Source organism: Bubalus kerabau, chromosome 1 (genome assembly GCF_029407905.1).
Source record: "Bubalus kerabau isolate K-KA32 ecotype Philippines breed swamp buffalo chromosome 1, PCC_UOA_SB_1v2, whole genome shotgun sequence".
Lineage (NCBI taxonomy): Eukaryota > Metazoa > Chordata > Mammalia > Artiodactyla > Bovidae > Bubalus > Bubalus kerabau.
The window spans coordinates 278,982,336-278,989,084 of NC_073624.1; the positions used below are offsets into that span (position 1 = coordinate 278,982,336).

Genomic DNA, 6,749 nt, shown 5'->3' on the forward strand with positions numbered 1-6,749 from the left:
AAAATATAAACAAAACTTCATGCAGCAGTGCCGGTCACAGCACTCCCTGTAACCTTTGCTGTCTTATGGCAGCAGAACTAGAAGAGCTTTAGCTTGAATGCTGTTCAAAGAATTCTTATTTACGAATAAAAAAGGCAAGGTTTAGAAAGGTCATTTGACGCGGTCACATCTTCAGGCTCAATCACAGGTGGAATCAAAAGTAGAAGCCAGAATCTCTCGGTTTTGAGCCCAGCTCTCTTTCCACCATCCTGTGGTGCCTTTCAAGGGAGTCCTCCCTTATTATCCTCATGGTGCAGTATTTTTACATAAACATATGTTGCAGTATTTTTAGACAGGACCTATAGCACTGTGGGCGTAATATTGAAAAGCTGCAGGAAGAGAAGAGCTAGCAAGTAATGCTTATTTTAAGAAAACTTCATGTCTGTGGAGTCTGTTATGATGAGGTTTAACTGTACTAATAAACACTTGGATATGTACTTTCTATTTCCAGCATTTGGCTGTAGCAATATCTACATATGAAACTTTCTCCTTGTCTGCTCTCCCACTCTCAAAAGCCCTGAGAGATTGTTTGACATTGACACCATGCTCTTGGGAGTATATTTGCCTCACCTGTTTAAGAAGCAGGCAAGTCTGATTCCAAAGTTTTTCCCTAGGGTGACATTCACACTGTGGCTTGACAGTGTTTTGACTGGTTTCCCATAGAAATGAGGCCCTTGGAACGAGATCAGAGGAGGAGCTTGGGGCAGCCTGCCTTGCGGTGATGGGGAGAAGAGCTCAGAGGAAAGCTGCCTTGGAGAAGTCTCCGAGCCAGAACTTTTCTTCTCCAAGGTTCTACTGTCTCTACCTTCTAGCTTCCTCCCAAACCTCTATGTTGTTCGTTTGCTATTCCTGATGCAAAAAAAGTCTTCTCTTAGTTCAGCCAATTCTTTATACATTTGGCCTTTAAAAATTAGGATAACTCTTCTAAACAGCCATTTATTGAGGGGCGATTTACTGATACTAGCAAGTGGCTCAGGATGCGTACGTCCTAAGGGAAGATGAGGCACAGTCATCTCACTCTAAAGATGGGGAAATCGGGCGCAAGAAATGAAGGATGTATCTGAAGACTCAAATACCTTAAGCAGCAATGCCAAAGATTCAGTGCTTTACATGAGACCCTGCCCTCCCAATGCTTCTTAAATGCATGGTCCCTAAGATGAACTAGAGAGGAGCAAAATGTTTGGCATCTTGTCTGCTGGAAAAAGAGAACATCTGAGATACAGAAGTCAAAGATAATTGTTTATAGTGTTAGAGGATGTAGTAGGTGTTCTCCACTATCTTTTACCCTCTTCTCTTCAAATAGTATTTTAAAAAATGTTGTTATTGTTCAGTTGCTAAGTCATGTCTAACTCTTTGCAACACCATGGAATGCAGCACACCAGTCTCCTCTGACCTCTGCTATCTTCTGGAGCTTGCTCAAATTCACATCCATTGCATCGGTGATGCCATCCAACCATTTCATCCTCTGTTGTCCCCTTCTCCTCCTGCCCTCAATATTTCCCAGCATCAGGATCTTTTCCAGTGAGTCAGCTCTTCACATCAGGTAGGCAAAGTATTGGAGTTTCAGCTTCAGCATCAGTGCTTCCAATGAATATTCAGGATTGATTTCCTTTAAGATTGACTTGTTTGATCTCCTTGCAGTCCAAGGGGCCTCTCAAGAGTCTTCTCCAACACCACAGTTCAGAAGCATCAATTCTTCAGTGCTCAGCCTTCTTCATGGTCCATCTCTCACATCTGTACATGACTACTAGAAAGGCCTTTTTTAAAAAATAAATTATTTAAAAAACAGAAGGATTACATGAAACTATTGTTGTTATTCTCAAACTTAATTCAAAAATATTGGTGAGGCTCAATGCTCTAGTAGAAAGATTGGTATTCATGAATTCTCACCAGACATTTTTCTTAACATCTGGTAAATGAACCACTGTAAATTGTTTGGGCTATATGCTTGGATGGGTAGGTGAATAGTTGGCTAGATAAGCAGATAAACCGTGGATAGATAGAAAACTTAGGTTCCTGCTGCATCGTTAAGTCTGTCAATCTTGCCTTTGACTGGTTGGAACTTCCTCCCTAAAGCTACATATGCCTTTTCTCATTCCTTCTCCATCACTGGTGCTTCGCCTCCTTCCTCTTTCTCCCAAGTGTAATCTGTATCTATTTCACTTGAGAAGGGATGAAGACTTTGAGTTTCTAAACTCCTTCTTTGCATCAAAGAATGCTGCTGAACTCTGACAAGGAGCAAAGGAAGATCACAAAAAAACAGCAAGTACAGATTTCTCTAATTGCTGGTACTTTTTAGGCAGTCAAAGCAACTAGGTGTTTCAAGTTGTTTTATGATTATGAAAAGTTGGAATAGATCACAGAGTCTATCTTACTGACATACTAATGTCACTGATCTGTTCTCATTTGGTATCCATCATTGTATTCATTGTCACTGATAATTTACTGGTCTGAATGTAATGCTTCTTTTTTTCCAACAACTTTGAATAGTCAGTAGTTCATATCCTCTCTGTAAAAGACTTGTATAGAATTGCCACCAAGAGGTTCCCAAACATTGGTTCTCTATGTAGTATACTCATTTTGAATTTTCTAAACTCTTAAGACCAGAAATAATTCTGTTTAGGTCATTTAGAATGATATATTCTATTTTTAACAGTTTATATAAGAAAAAAAATGGTTTTCAGTTGTCAGAATGCAACAAAATTGTTTGCTTGTCCTCTGAAATGATGGGGGAAACATTTTTAAAGATTCGTGTACAAAGACATTTATCATAGCCTTATCTATAAAGAAAAAAATGGTAAACATGAATATTCCAATACAGTAGATTAAATTGTGGTACATTCAAACAATGGGATGCTGTTCCATGAAAAAAACAGCCTTCAAAGATTCATTAATTGAGAAAATGTTCACCACAAATGATGTACGTTGACTCCTCAGGTGAAGGGAGGTATGTGTTCAAAGATTCCTCTCTACTCTTGTGGAAAAGAGTTTTCACATGGGAGAAGGATGGTCAGTCCCCTGGCCATTCTGCTGGAGGGTGAAGTCTTGGGTATGGCTGAAGAAAAAGGCAGTAATCAAAGGCTTCCCTGGATTTTCACACTTGCTCTTGGAACTTTTTTCTCTCTAGATTCTCTCTCTTAAAAGTACATGGTGAGTATAGCGTTCCAGGAGAAAGAAAAAAACAAATCTCTTAGTCTAATCGTAAACCAGAGAGCCTGACATAGCCCCTTGTCACCTATCAGATATGGTCCAATTCCCCAGAGATGGGGTTCTACAAAGAAGCATAAAGTCAAGGCTTGATAGTAATAATGAGAGTAGCTGCTTTGAGGTTTGGGGAGTTTGTGGTCCCTGCTGTCTCTCAATCTCATGCACGATATATTTTTACATTAAAAAAATTCAGTCTACCAAGCAGCGTGCATGATATATATGAAAAAATATATATATAAGTGGTATGATGGATATAACAAAACATCAAGAATGCTCATCTGTAAATGGAGAAAGCGTGGGTAACTTTTATTGGTTTTTCTTGAAACTCTTCTGTGTTTTCTATAATGATCTTTTTTTTTTAATCAGAATAATCACATGTATGTGAACTTCTACACACAAACATACGTGCCCAAGGCATAAAAAAGAAGGGTGAAGTAAATTTCGAATTCTGTGGGTGTAAGTTTCAAGACAAGATCAAAAAGCATAGCTCAAATATGTTCATTGTTTATCTGAGAAAATAACACTGTGATTCCATTTGAATATCAGTGTAGATCTGTGTTCATCTGGCCGTAATTCTGTACAGAGGGTTTATTTCTACACAAAGCAAAGCTCATTGTTTTGGGTCTGCGCAACAGCACACCCATCTTTACAAAGGCTGCTTGGTTCCTGCTCGAGGGTGGAAAGAGCAGCTCACTGAGCAAAGAGAAAGACTCCCTGCTCAGCTCAGGGCGCCTGGGCCAGCGGGACCCCCACTGGAGGCCAAAGCGTCAGGAGGGCCAGCCGCTCTTCCGGTTCCTCACCGTGCTGAGGCCAAATGAGGTTTTTCCCGTTTGATCTGGAGGGCGCGGTCATGGGGGTGGCAGCCACACAGAGCGAGCAGTTGGGGCTGGCCCTCCGTCGGGATGGCCACGTGCCCCTCACGGCTCCTTCAGGGCCTGGCGGTGCTTTCAGCCAGATTCCTGGTGAGCGTGGCCTTCTGTCTCCAGACTTATCCTGGACTCCAGCCTTCCTCTCTTCAGCAGCATCTCAGTTGAACTTCTTGCATGATTCTGCACAAAATCCGAACCTGCTTCGTGCCCAGATGAAAAGCTGAGAACTGAGAGAAAGCAACAAATAAGGAGATTTGGACATTTTCGTGTCTCACCCCTGAAAATTCCTGGTCTGTTCCCAGAAATGTATGTCTAGTAGCGCCTGGTACTTCTGGGTGCTCAGTAATTGTTCACGTTGGTGCTCAGAAATATCGGCCATTCTCAGGTGTCTCCAGATCAGAGACGTTTCGGAGGCATTTGTGGAAGTTTGGAGGGCGATGGGAGCTGCTTTACCTGTTCAGAGCCTGCTCCAGCCTCTGCAGGAACCTCTGAAGCCCCGCCAATGGGATCCAGATGGCCAGGTTGTCCCAGCCTGCGCTGAGGCTAACGCCGGACTGTAAAAGCAGCCCCAGGAGGTACCCGCTGTTAACCCAGGAGACATTTAATCTAATGAGAATCCGTGCGTGGTCCTGGGACCTGAGTCCTGGGCCTTCGGTTGGAAAGCACACCACCTCAGTGGGCAGCTGGCTGAGCCGGCCCCCAAACTCCGCCCCCTGGGCTACGTGCCTTGCGTAATTCTCTCCCCAGGGTGTCCGCAGAAACCGTGGACATCGTGGCACATCATTCCCATGATGAGGTTATGAGCCGGCTGACTTTGAGATGATCAAAAATGAAATTATCTAGATGGGGTTGACCTAATCAAATTAGCCTTCAAAGGCCCTCGGCCCTGCCTGACAGGGGATTTGAAGCGGGAGAGTGTGAGGGGCTACCGTGGCCACAGGGCAAGGGAAGGAGAGCCTCTAATAACCTAGAGTGGCTCCTGGCCCGTAACCAGCAAGAAAACAGGCGCCTGGTCCAAGAGCTGCCAGGAGCTGAACAGCCTGAGTGCATTCGGAAGACAGCCCCAGGCATCAGACAAGACCCCAGGACTAGCTGAGGCCCTTCTTTTAACCTGGTGAGGCCTACCTAACTCATACCCAGGCTCCTGACCTGTGAAAACTGTTCAATGATAAATTAGTATTGTTTTAAGCTGCTAGTTTTGTGGTAATTTATTATAAAGCAGCAGAAAACTAATATATGCCTCAAAGTGCATTTGGTTTATGATGTAAAAACGACACTGATAATCTCCATGAAGGTGATCACCCAGCTTCTCCTTACTCACCTTCAGTTCAAGGGGGTCGTTCTCTTTCAAAGCAGCTCATTCATCTGCTAGAAAAGCTTTTAATTATTACACATTATGATCTTTTTCATAGAGGGTTGAAATCCACTCTGTGATTTCTATTCTTTGATCTCGGGTCCAAAGTGCCATTAAAAAAAAAAAAAATCCCCAAGTCTTCCATCATGTTAGTGTTTCAATTACCTTAAGAATGCCAGCTTCATCTAACTAGATCTAATGTACTCTGTTTACAAACTCAGACTCCTGGACTGCCCTTAACTGATACTTTTCCAAATATTTCACCAACTCAGGCACTCGGATTTGTCAGACACTCTTAAAACTGGAGACCCAGAACGTTGTCCAAGCTGTGGTCTTATGAGTTCGGATCCTAGGCTTTCATCACCTCTCTAATTTGGGTATGGAGCAGCTAACTAAGAATGTGATAAAGTTTAAAGTTAGGGGCCCTGGGAAACAGACCATGACTTAGAGTTTCGCTTGTAAGATGTTTAATTGTGGGTGGCCCAGAAACAGCAGGAGCCGGCTCCCGGGGGAAGCAGCTAGGCGGAGGATATGCGGATACGCAGCGTAGGTGCAGCGGGCGCCTCCACCTGCTCCCCAACAAGCTCTGGAACCCTGGTGACCGTGTAGAGTGGACCCGAACTGAGCCAAGAGAAGGGCCTTTTATACCCTCTCATCCACCAATCACTGGGTGTAGCCGGCTCCTGGGGAGGAGGCAAATGCCAGACCATCAGCCGAGGCCGGTTTCCAGGGAGGGACTCATCTATGGGCCTCGGGCCGCTGGGGAAGGGGTGTCTCGAGGGGTCAGATCTGGCAACCAACGAGAGTTCTTAGTATCCGCTTCCTGTGCTCCTCAGACCTACTTGTTCCATAGAAACGCTCCACTCTGCCAGGGAACAGCGGTTCCAGGCTTCCGGTTGGTTTCACTTCTGCGGAACTGAAGACAGGAAATTGAGTGGCATGAACTGCAGCCTCCTGCGGCTGATACTCATTTCAGGATGCAATTCGCACTCATTTTTGTCCCATATTGCTCAATGTAGATCCTCCTCACTTTCAGCTAGCATCTTGGCTGGTCTAGGGTGTTCATTTGGTTCAGTTCAGTTCAGTTCAGTTGCTCAGTTGTGTCTGATTCTCTGAGACCCGATGGACCGCAGCACGCCAGGCCTCCCTGTCCGTCACCAACTCCCGGAGTTCACCCAGACCCATGTCCATTGAGTCGGTGATGCCATCCAACCATCTCATCCTCTGTCGTCCCCTTCGCCTCCTGCCCTCAATCTTTCCCAGCATCAGGGTCTTTTCAA

The 6,749-nt window shown here is 44.4% G+C and overlaps 1 long non-coding RNA gene across 1 annotated transcript; it reads left to right on the plus strand.

The window, feature by feature from the left end:
- Positions 1-5,014: 5,014 nt before the first annotated feature.
- Positions 5,015-6,458, plus strand: LOC129642319 (uncharacterized). Its single transcript, XR_008709622.1, has 2 exons — positions 5,015-5,229; positions 6,306-6,458. It is a non-coding gene; the product is annotated as an uncharacterized LOC129642319 (long non-coding RNA).
- Positions 6,459-6,749: the final 291 nt, after the last annotated feature.